We start from the raw sequence: 12,007 nt of genomic DNA on the forward strand, positions 1-12,007 counted from the left end.
CTGAAATGCCCCTTTCTTCCAGGACCTTGTGTTTACAGAGTTTGATACTCAAATATGCAAAAGAGACATGGTGAAATACAGTATCTCATTGGTTGATAGACCTTATTCTTGAGGGCCAAAAATGACATATCAGTGGGAGGAGGGGTGGGGGAAGGGGGAGAGAGAGACAGAAAGAGAGAGAGAGAGACAGAGAGACAGAGATTGGAATAGAGTAGGTGTCCAAACGAATTATTTCTCACACCTGGAATGGGGAGGGGGCAGGACTTGAGCCAATAGCATTAGAAGAATATTCTGGGTCCTCAGGGGTACCCCTAGAATCCTAGCTAGGAAGATATAGTTGGCCTTTTCTCTGGGGACCTGCCTTGTCAGTGAGAAGGAGAATTGGGAGTTAAGTACCCTCAAAGTGTATATGGACTACATAGGATTGTACTTCTAGCAGGGTGGGTGTACATAGTGAACATACTCTGTGTATTTAGATGACATAATCCCCATGTGGAAAAAGCTGGGGAGCCTGTTTATAGGATGGCATGATTACATAAAATAAAATTATTTTGTTCCCAAATTTGGAGCATAGTCACTTTGTAACTAGTTATGATTCTTCAATTATGTGGTAAAGAAATGATTGGCTATGGAACCAGAACTGGGATGCATCCAAAAGGCACGAAGTGGTGCAAGCAAGTCTCTTTGCTCTATCTCTTTCCTGATTAGCTGTGATCCAGTGTGAGGACAAGGGATTCTGTAGGTTTCCTGGAGGAGAGAGAGGCTTTGAGTCTTTCTCTCCTGTCTTGGGCCATTGCCATGTGGTCCATGAGCATGTGGCTGGCTGTAGCTTCTATTTACACGCATCTGTTCTTTCTTACATTTGGGTGAAGGAGTAATAGAGACAGGTATGACTTTGTGAGCTTCAAAAAGTCAGAATGGAGCCACCAGAGATCCAAGAGTCAAAGTCCACGTCAGGCTTTGAAGTCAACTCATTCAGTACAAAGGAAAGTACAGAATGACCTGCACTACTCAAGCTAGATGGAAGACAGCCAAGAGACGGGGAAAGGATATTGATCCAATGACTGGGAAGTGAACTTAGTGGGACAATTATATTTAGCATTGCTTTAAGTTTGAACTTGCTATATTCAGATACCAGATGGTAGAGGGGTGAGACAATTCCCCAGATCTTGGGGGGAAATATTTGTACTTCTATTCCTGCTAAATTTTCTCAAGAAATAGCCTTTTATAAAAGTTAATTGATGCTCATTGACTAAGTAGAACTAGGGCACTAATTACTGGTAGTAAAAGGTAGAGAGAGAACACCAGAGTGGGGACTCCCCAGGAGAACTCCTAGAAGTGTAAGGGGAAGATATTGCTGGCCTGACTCTGGAAGAGGGACTCCAGATCCTCACTACACATCAATAGGGGCAGATGAAGTCTTTGACAAAATACTGGACCTATTTTTGCTAAAGACATGAATAAAACCCCACACAGAGTAAGAGAATAGAAGGTTAGTTTTTATTCTTAATATGATTTTTTAAACATCTATTTGAAACCAAGAACTAAATTTTTTTCCAATAGAGAAGAACTCAAGACTTAGATATTACTTCAATGATGAAAACTTCAACTTATACTTGACTCCCACCCTACTAGATCTTTGTCAATGTCCTCCCAAAACCCAACCACAAAGGAATGGCTTTGGCTGCCCATCTACCATCTTCACCACGAAATTAAGCCTTCTTCTCTTCTTATCACACAGCTCCTTGATGACCTTAATTTCCCTTCTTCATCAGAGTTCTTCATTTATTATATGTCATGGTTTGATCCCATCTATGATGCACTTCTCCATTATACTCTGAGAGATGCTTCTCTCTATTTCTTTAGGAGCAATTTATTCCATGTCTAATGATATATAGCAACTTCAGCAAAATGAGTGTTGAAAAAAATGAGCCTTTGTTTTTATAGGAAGCATGGGATTATTAATTGAGCTCTGTAATTTCCCAAAATCAATCTAATACATTCCCCTCATCCTATTTACTCCAGGCTCATCTGTATTGTCTGTCCTAGTAGCAGAGTCAAGATAATAATACCCAGGTCTTCCAATTCAGTAGACAAGACTCTTTCTAGTATACTAGCATTCTATTAAAATAAATTAAAATGTTTTCCAAATGAATTTCTACATTCAATGTGCTACCAAGCAATTACAGGTGAGTAATTTTACAGAGTTTGTGGTGATTAAAACTATGGGATACTGCATAAAATGTAGGGGGGAATCTAGTAATGTATTGAAGTAGAGAGTGCAGAAATAGAACTTGTATGTAATAAATTGATGTTAGATTAAACATAAAATCACAAATAACAGAGAGAAGGAATTCAATTAAAATTATTGTACAGAAATACTGGCGGGGAAAGATTTTAGATCCATGTCTTATAGCATGAAATACAATAAATCCAACTGGATGATCATATAAATTGTTAAAAATGATTAATGGGAGAAAAGGAATTATCAACTTGATTTGTGGAAAGAGAAAAAATTCTTATCTGTCAACATGAAGCATTTATTTGAAGAAAAATAGATGAAGGTGAATACATAAGCAAAAGGGGAGTTTGCACAACAAAACAATATATACAGAATAAAAAGAATATTCCAAAAAGAGGGAAAAATCTGGGTAATGAGCATCTATGATAAAAAATCTGATGTGTATACTATGTAGGGAATTAATAGAAATTGATATGAGGGTAATTTTTCTTCTATAGTGGGCCAGTCAGTTCTCAAAGAAAGAAACAGAACTTGTTAATAAGCATTTGAAAAACTATATAGACTCCTTCCAAAAGCCAACAAAGGAAAATAAAAACAGCTTTGCAGCATCACATTTCACCCCTCAAATTGGCAAAGATAGTTTAATATTCTAGAATTCAGTATTGGCAGGACAATGAAAGACAGAGCAAACTACCACCTTGCTAATCATGTTGTAAATAGGTATAATCTTCTTTGAGAAAGAGCTGGAAATCCACAAGCCTTCTAAAGCTTACTATGTCCTTCACAGATCTTCCAAGATGACAATATCTTACTAAGGAGATTTCTGGAAGGCTAAAGGAGGGAGGGGAGAGGGAGAGACCTTATCTGATCAAAAGCATTCACACTTTAAAAAATTATCTCAAATTTATCCTGCAGATTTCTTATTTGCATATAGTTATTTGTATGTTGTCTCCCCCTTAGATTGTGACTTTCTTAAGGGCAGAGGTTTTATTTGCTAGGTTGCTAGGTGGTATCGTGGATAGAACACTGGGCCTGGAGTCAGGGAAAGACATGTTTCTGAATTCAGATCTGGTCTCAGACACTAACTAGCTGTCACTTAACCCTGTTTGCTTCAGTTTCCTTGTCTGTCAAATGAATAGGAAATGGGAACACACTCTAGTATCTTTACCAAGAAAACCCCAAATGGAGTCAGAAAGAGTCAGATGAAACTGAAAATCACTTAAAAAAAAAAAAAAAACCTGTGGCCACCGCCTAGCCTTGCATAGTAGGTTTTTAATAAATGCTTATTGACATTATTTGACAGCCCTACCCCCCTCAAAAAAAATCAGAAAGCAAAAAAAATAAGTTATATGTCATATGATAGGGGATCTAAACTCTAGGGAGTGTGTGTGAAGTAATTTTCCAAGGTCACACTTAAGAGGGTTAGAGTTGCTCTGGAGACCCCAAAATATCAACACACCGGGTCCTGCAGAATGAATTCGACTCCAGTCTCCTCAGCCAAAGAAAAGTAAAATTTATTAAAAGTTCGCTTGCATTAGACACAGAGTAAGTCTGTGCTGGGTCATTCTATGGAGCTCTCACACCACATGGCATGAGATGGGGTCTTATATACAGAATGTTGTGGGAGGAATCTAGGGGTGGTCTAGAGGAGGAGTTTGGGGAGGGTCTTCAGGAGGAGTTAATGAGGTCAATGAGTGATTAAGGGTGGGGAGTCAGCTGGAGACCACAAACAATGGTGGGCTAGGCCAGTTCAAGGGTGAGAAGTCTAGTAATAACTGACCTGCCTCATCAAATGGGATGATTCAATCTAGAGTCCAAGGAAGGTTCCCAGACCCTGTACCTCAAGGACTCAAGGAGAGTTCAAAGGGGCTCCCAGAGCCCATACCTCATCAATACAAGCTTAGAGTCTTTTCCATTGTACCAACCTGCCTCAGTTTCCCCCTTTTACGGATATGGGAATGGCTCTCATTGTAATCATCTATACCTCTGATGCTTATTTCCAGTTTACCCCTGGACAGTGTTTTGGGCCTCAGGTTCACCTCTGTAAAATGAGGGGTTTGAAGCAGATGACCTCTGAGGTCCTTTCCAGCCCTACGTGTACAGGCCTTTATTTTGATTCTGCCTTCGACCTACCCTTAGGAAATTGTACAAACTGGCTACAAACTCACTTTTCCAGCCTTATCATTCATTACTGCCCTTCACCCCTGCTGGGCCTTCTGCTTGTGCCATGACATTCCATCTCCTCACTTCCAGGCTCTGCCCTGGCTGCCCACCAATCGCCACAACTGGAATGTTCTCTTTTCTGTCTCTGCCTCTTCTCACCTAACTTCCTAAAGATTCTGGCACCATGATGGGACCTTTCCACAAACACCCCTTTGCTAATGACCCTAATCCAGGTTGGGGAAACTGCAGCCTCCAGGTGGCCCTCTAAGTCCTCTTCAAGGCCACAGATTCCCCATCCCTTCCCGAACCCTAACCCCAAATTACCTAGAGTTGACATTGAATGTATTTGGTATTTCCTGCCTGGGAGCCCATTGCTTCCCCCAGTGAAATATCAACTCCTTAAAGGTCAGAGTCTCTGTTTAGGTTTGTCAATCCTTGGCACATAGTAACTGGTCAATAAATGGTTGTTGAATAAAAGTGAATAGTCCCCTCTTCTGGTTTCCTTGCCCCTCTTCCCTGCTCCCTCCTCCTTCTCCTCCCCCAACTCTCCCAAGGCCACACTGAGGCCCTAGATATCCTTCTATATCTTTCATACTGATTAATCTAGAGTCCACAGACAAACAAAATGATTCCAAGCCCAAAGGTTAATTATCTTAATCTTTTTTTAACCTAATTTCTCAGTGACATTTCTAAACAATCGCAAAGGAAATGAATTGTTCCTTTAGGAACATTTGGAATCAATTTTTATATTTAATTTGACTTTTTCTTCTAGTGCAAAAATGCTGGAATTAGGAAAATTTTGGGAACCAACAGCTAATGCTGCCGGGTCCAAAAGCTTAGTGGAAACCTCAGCTCCCTGCCCAGTGGCCCAATCAAGCCTAAACCTCATTAACATTGGTGCCCTCAGGCGAATGCTAATTCAAGCAAAGGGGAAGGAGAGTAATCCATTTCCATATGCAACTGCACACTGATTGATGTTTTTATAGAGAGAATTTTCCAAATGAGGATGCGTTTATGGCCAAAGTGCAACTATCAGCAACAGGGAAGCCCCTGGGGGAAATGTAAATGTTGGCAATTATAGATTCCATTTGTGTATTCACAGAATGATTAGATCGAATGAAATGCTAATTAATTCACAGTAAATCACCTTACCTTCAGATCTCCACCCTGGGTCAGAGGGGGAAGAGAAAGGGAAGGGGAAGGGGAAGAAGAAGGGGAAGGGGAGGGAGATTTCAACAAAAGTAGTCTTTAGTTAGAACTCACCTTCATTTCATACATACACACACACACACACACTCTCACACCCCTCTTTTGCTTTTCCCAGTGACTTCCCTCCACCCCATCCCACTCCTACTTCCCTCAGGCAGCACAAATGTTTTTTTGCATTCTGCCTGGACCTTATCCAGAACAATCCAGATTTTCTTGACTCTTCTTATGGCATAACCAGACCTCTCCGGGTTGGGGTTATGCTGCCCTATACTCTCCAGAGCACACTTAGAAGACCCTGCCAGATCTGGGAGTTGGCACCATACAGTGGAAAGAGCCCTGGATTTGAAATCAGAAGACCTGGGTTTGAATCCAAGTTCTGAAGCTTACTGCCTGGGTCCCCGAGGGCACTTGCCCTTTCTGAGCAGTTTTTCTCATCTTTTGGAGTCTATTCCTCTTCTGGCTCTAGAGGTGTCTGCTACTATGCATGGGGATGAGGAGGAGGCAGGGCTTTCTGGGGATTCCAATATTCCATGGATCTGTGGATTGAAAGGAACTGCAAAAAGTGTAGCCACTGGGGTGTGATAGTAATGGCAATTAAAGATTCCCCCGTATTGGCTTGGTTTTCAAATTGATTGTGTTAAAACCCAGAGTTTGTTAATCCCACCTATGGGATGGACTAGTTGATGTGAAAAGAAAGTCCTGAACTGGGAGGAGCTGGTGACGTAGATTTGCAGAGACCAGAGAGAGGCAGAAGAAACTTTTTTTTTTTTGGAAACAGCACCTCGTGGAGAGAGAGAGACTAAGAGAATTGCTGGTGGCCACTTTGAATTGCCCTGGACTTTTGAGACCTGCCCCCTGAGCTGCCAAGGACTGAGGAGACATGGCTGTTTTGCTGGTACTTTGTCTGTCTGTTTTGATGTTGTTTTGCCAGATTTGTCCACTGGTGAAAGACAGTCCTTTTGTTGAAGAAGTCCTGGAACCTGGCTTTTGGTTAAGAAGCCCTGAGACTGTCCTGCAGACAGAGAGTGAATACTGTCCACTGGTGAGGGACAGTGCTGTTGTTGCAGGGGTCTGGAGACTGTCCTGCAGACAGAGTGAATACTGTCCACTGGTGAAGGACAGTGCTGTTGTTGCAGGGGTCTGGGAGCCTTTCTGTTGGTTCAGAAGCCCTGAAGAAGGATTTTCTTGTTGTATGTTTACAGAAATCCTGGGAGAGGGCTTTGCTAATGTGTTCAGGGGTTCTAGGACTGTTCTACAGACCGAGGATGAATTCATGAAGGGACTGGCAATGTATCTTATGGCCTTGCTAAGCCTTGTCTCCCCAGGAACTAAGATTGCTGAGAACTTGCCTAGTGTCAAGATGAAGAAAAGACCTCCATTTGGGTATTAAGTGCTGTGTTTAAACTTGATGTAACTCTGGGGTAGATTCAATTGTGATCCAGGGGTGGGGAACTTTTGACCTTATTGTGCTCTGTGTTTGACAAATGAAGGTACTTTACCTATGTTTGGAAACTAATCTCCATTTGAGAAGAGGGGTTTTGTGGTGGACCAAATGAAGGTATAGCCTAGGGGTGGAGAAGTATTTAGAACCGGGACTTTGTAATTGATTGAATGATTGGAAGGTCCTGGGGTGGGGTAGTACTTGGAGATTATTTAATCACACTTAGTAAATGCTGTATTTTGAATGATGTCATGTTTTGATCTTCTCTGTTCTTGGTTTGTCACTGAATAAAATAGAGAGCAGCTATGCTGGTATTTTGAACCTGGGAAGTTGCCTTTGCTTGGCATTACATTACATGGGGTTAGGAAGTAGAGAAAGAGCTTGTGGTTCCAGAAAGTCTCTCTAGCCCCATATTATTCCCCCCACATTCACCTGTAGAATGGAAGTTCCCTGAGGACAGGTACTTTGTATCCTCAATATTTAAGATAATACACTGCACATAGTAGGTACTTAACAAAAAGTCTTACCTTGCTCCATTAGGTGTGATAGTAATGTGTTTAAGCCTGCTTCTACAAACCAGAGGAAAAGCAGGAAAGACAAGGCTTTTGTAGATAAAGTGTACACTGGCAACCAGGACCTAAAGGATCTTCCTTGCTTTTCTTAAGAACTCTCCTATCTTCCTCCAATCTCTCTAACACAGTTCCTGTGTTAATAAATGTTTATAATATTATAATATAATAAATGTTAATAAACAGTGATTAATAAATGTTTGTTGACTTACAACAAGTTCAGTTATGGACAAATATTCCCAAGACCTCACTAAACGCATCAACCGATTCAAGCTAATTTCTTGTCCCTTCCCTGACAAGTAAGTGATCATTCAGCCTTGGATTGAATATGTCAAGTGATAGGGAACCTGCCACCTGAGGCCAATTATTGCAGATTAGGCCAGTTCTTATTATTATGGAATCTTCCTTTACTGGGAGCTGAAAGGGCCTCTCTGCACTTTCAATCATTCATCTCAGTCATCATTTCTTATGAAGCAATGTTGTCCCAATTTAAAAAGGAGATGGGGAGACTAGAGCCTTCAAATTAAGCCGGTGATAAGCCAGTGAGGTTGGCTGAGATTCCTAGGGAAGTTTGAAAGTGTATTGTCACAGGAACATCCCACAGAGGAAGCAGCAATCATTAAAAGTTGGAATGGCTTCGACAAGAACATCTCACACAACAGTGTCAGACATGGTTGATTTGCTCGGCGTGTTGTGCTCATGTGCTTTTTTCCTCTCTTTTTAAGTGTTGTCACAAGGGATGGCTCACTAGGTAGGAGGAAAAGAGCGATACAGTCATAAACGAATGTGACAAAAACAAAACATAGATAGCTACAACAATAAATGCCAGATTGACCTCATTTCTTTTTTCCATAGTGTGACAGATGAGGGTACTGCTGTAGATGTAATTTACCCAGGTTACATCAAAGCATTTGACAAAATCTCTCACACTATTCTCGTGGTTAGGTAAAAGCACAGCTGGGAAGATCTGGAAATGGATGAACAGCATGAACCAAAGGGGAAGGGGAGGGTCAATGGCAACCTGAAAGAATGGGGTGGTCAGGTATCTAGCCTTGACCCTAAGATAGCTAACCAGGAAAGACCTCCTGGAGAGCTAGAATTTGACCTGAATGTTGATGAAAGCCTAGGGAAGTTCTAATTCTCAGGTGAGGAGAAAATTCCAGGCATAAGGGATAACCAGAGCAAAAACATGGAGGTGGAAGATCGAGGGTCAAGTTTGGGAAACTGCAAGTGGAAAAGGAAAGAAGAAAGAAAACAGAACTTATTAAAGTATTTATTACATGCCAGACACTGTGCTAAGCACTAGGGATACAATTAAAATTAAAAATAAAAAAGCAATCCCTGCCCTAAAAAAGTTTACATTCTATTGGAGAAAGCCTAGGTAGAAAAAGGAAGGGTGGCGTTTGGGGAAATCGCTCAGCAGAGAGACATAGCTTTGAAATTCAGAAGCCAAGAACTTGGCCAGGAGAAGAACAAAGATCTGCCTGGATCCCTTCCACCAAATGGAGACTCCAGGAGAACCTCATCAATGGGAGAAAAGGATGGGTCTCACAGAGAGATAATCCAAGCTGAGAAAGATACAGGGGTGATTGGACATTTCAGGTCTAGAAGGCTCCAGGAGCTAAGAGAAGTTCCAGCATGGTTTTGAAGTTAGGAAGTCAAGAAAAGGTCAGGAAGAAAAAAAGTAGCTATATCATAGAGTCAGAGAATAGCAATACAGTATAAGAAAAATAAAAATGTAGAAAGGGGCCAGACTATGAAGAGTTTTAAATGCCAAACCAAAATGCATATTTGATCCTTCAGGTTCTAGAGGCAATAGGGAGTTACAGAAGCTTATTGAGAGTGGGGAGAGGAGGATGGCATGGTCAGATGTTTAGAAATATGACCTAAGTGAAGGATGGATTGGAATGAGGAGAAATAAGAATTAGGAGGCTAATTAAGCAGCTATTGCAAATAGTCCAAATGAAAAGTGATGAGGACCTTCTCTAGGGTAGTGGCTATGTGAGTAGAGACACTGAAAGGGATGTCGGAAAAGTAGACATGGTAAGATTTGTTAACAAACTGAATATAGAGGAGATGAGCATGAATGAGGAGCAGAAATTGTGAGCCTGGGTCAATGAGAGGATGGTGGTGTCCTTGACAGGCATAGAGAATTTTAGAAGAGGGAAGAGGGGAGATTTGCTAGAAAAGATAATCAGTTCTCAATTGGAAATTTAGGGGATGCCCATCAATTGAGGAATGATTGAATTAAGTTGTGGTATATGAATGTAATGGAATACTATTGTGCTATAAGAATGATGCACAGGTGGATTTCAGAAAAACTTGGAAAGACTTACATGAACTGACACAAAGTGAAGTGAGCAGAATGAGGAAAATGTTATACACAGTAATAGCAACATTGTGTGATGATGAATTGTGAAGGCTTAGCTCTTCTCAGAAATACAATGATCCAAGATAGTTCCAAAGAACTCAAGATGGAAAATGCTGTCCAGATCCAGAGAAAGGACTATGGAGTCTGAATGTAGATCAAAGCATACTATTTTCACTTTATTTTTTTCATGGTCTTTTCCTTTTGGTCTGTTTCTTCTTTCACATGACTAATATGGAAATATGTTTTACATGATTGCACATTTACAGTCATCCCTTCCACATTGTGGGGGCTAGGGGCATGGAGCCCTCTGCAATCTGGAAAATCCACATAAAATTTTTTGGCCTTCCCTTCATAGCAGAGAAGTCTGATTTTTCTTTTCTTTTGTGGTGTGTTTACAGTATTAAAAGATAAAATATGTTTCTATTATATAATACCATACATATATTTTATGCATTTCTGAGTTTCTAAACTTTTCTGTGTAAACTGCTGGTCTTCACAATCTATGGTTTCCACAAAAGTCCCCCCAAATTCCCATCTAATTTCTTATGCCAACCCATGATATATTGAAACCATAGTCGTTATGTGGAAGGGATAACTGTATACCCTACATCAAATTGCTTACCCTTTTAAGAAGGGGGGGGGGAAGAGGAAAAAAATTTGAAACTCAATTTTTTTTTGAAAGTGAATGTTAAGAGCACCAGCCTTGAAGTCAGGAGGATCTGAATTTAAATCCAGCCTCAGACTAGCTGTGTGACCCTGAGTAAGTCACTTAATCCTCATTGCCTCCAAAAACAAATGTTAAAAATTGTCTTCACATGTAATTGGAAAGAACAAAATATAATTTTTTTAAAGAAAAGACAATCAGTTCTGTTTTAGGCACTCTGCATGAGATGCTCGTGGGACATTTAGTTTGAGATGTGCAAAAGGCAGTTGGTGATGTGTAACTATAGTTCAGTAAAGCTTTATATATTGACCTTGATGATTGAATCCAGGGAAGCTAATGAGGTCACCAAGGTCGTATCCAGCAAAAAAGGTACTGAACTGATGTCTCTGGACCTCAGTTTCCTCATCTATAAATGAAGAGGTGAGAACCAGATGACTTTGAGGCTCCTTGCTATGGATGAACCAAGGTTCAAATTTAACAAAGTTGAGTACAAAGGGCAGAGCTGATAGGTCTTCTCTCTTAACACTTGGGCCAAACAGAATCCCACGGAGAACTCAGTCCACTTAATATTAGAAGGAAATGCTACTCCTTCCTTTTCCCACTGAACCAAGATAACCAAGAAGAGCTCTGGACTTGGTACTTTAGGTTGAAGGAATGCAAATATAGTCAATGATATTTGTAGTTTTGGACCAAAGATCAAAACATTTTATCACTGTAAGTATTTTCATAAAATCTCAGAGCTAAAAAAAAAAAAAAACAACAACTTCTGAGGTCATGAAAGAGTCTCCTTGACAATGGTCTTGACTAGCGGTCATCATGCCTTTGCTTGATGATCTCTGATGAGGTGAACAGCCACCATAGCCTGAGGCAGTCCAATTTAAAGTTGAACATGGCTCATAGTTAGCAAGGTTTCCCTGATATTGTGTATAAATACTCCTTCAGTTTTCTACCCATCATGCCCAGCTGTGTTTCCTGGAACAAAAACAAAAACCAAAAAACCAAACGCCAAGCCTAACTCCTCTTCCAGGGTCCAGTCCTTCATGTTTGGAGACAGGTGTCATCTCCCACCTGACTTTTTTGTTCAAAAACAAAATCTCACTTCTGAATTCTCTGCTTCTCTTGTAGAGTCTTAGAAATCAACAGGCTACTCAAGCAAGAAAAAGTGATCCCACCTTGGCAATTATGAAGCAGGGGGGAAGTAGACAGAATTGAACTTAGAATCTGGAAGACGTATGTTTAAATCCCACTTAAAAGCTGTACAATCCTCGTCAAAGTACGGAACCATAAGATGATAGATGTAGACCTGAGAAGCCATGTAACCCCTCATTTCACAGATGAGGAAACTGAG

This window comes from Petaurus breviceps, unplaced genomic scaffold (genome assembly GCF_028583685.1).
Source record: "Petaurus breviceps papuanus isolate PSGF00001 unplaced genomic scaffold, PetGlider_PUasm1.0 174, whole genome shotgun sequence".
Lineage (NCBI taxonomy): Eukaryota > Metazoa > Chordata > Mammalia > Diprotodontia > Petauridae > Petaurus > Petaurus breviceps.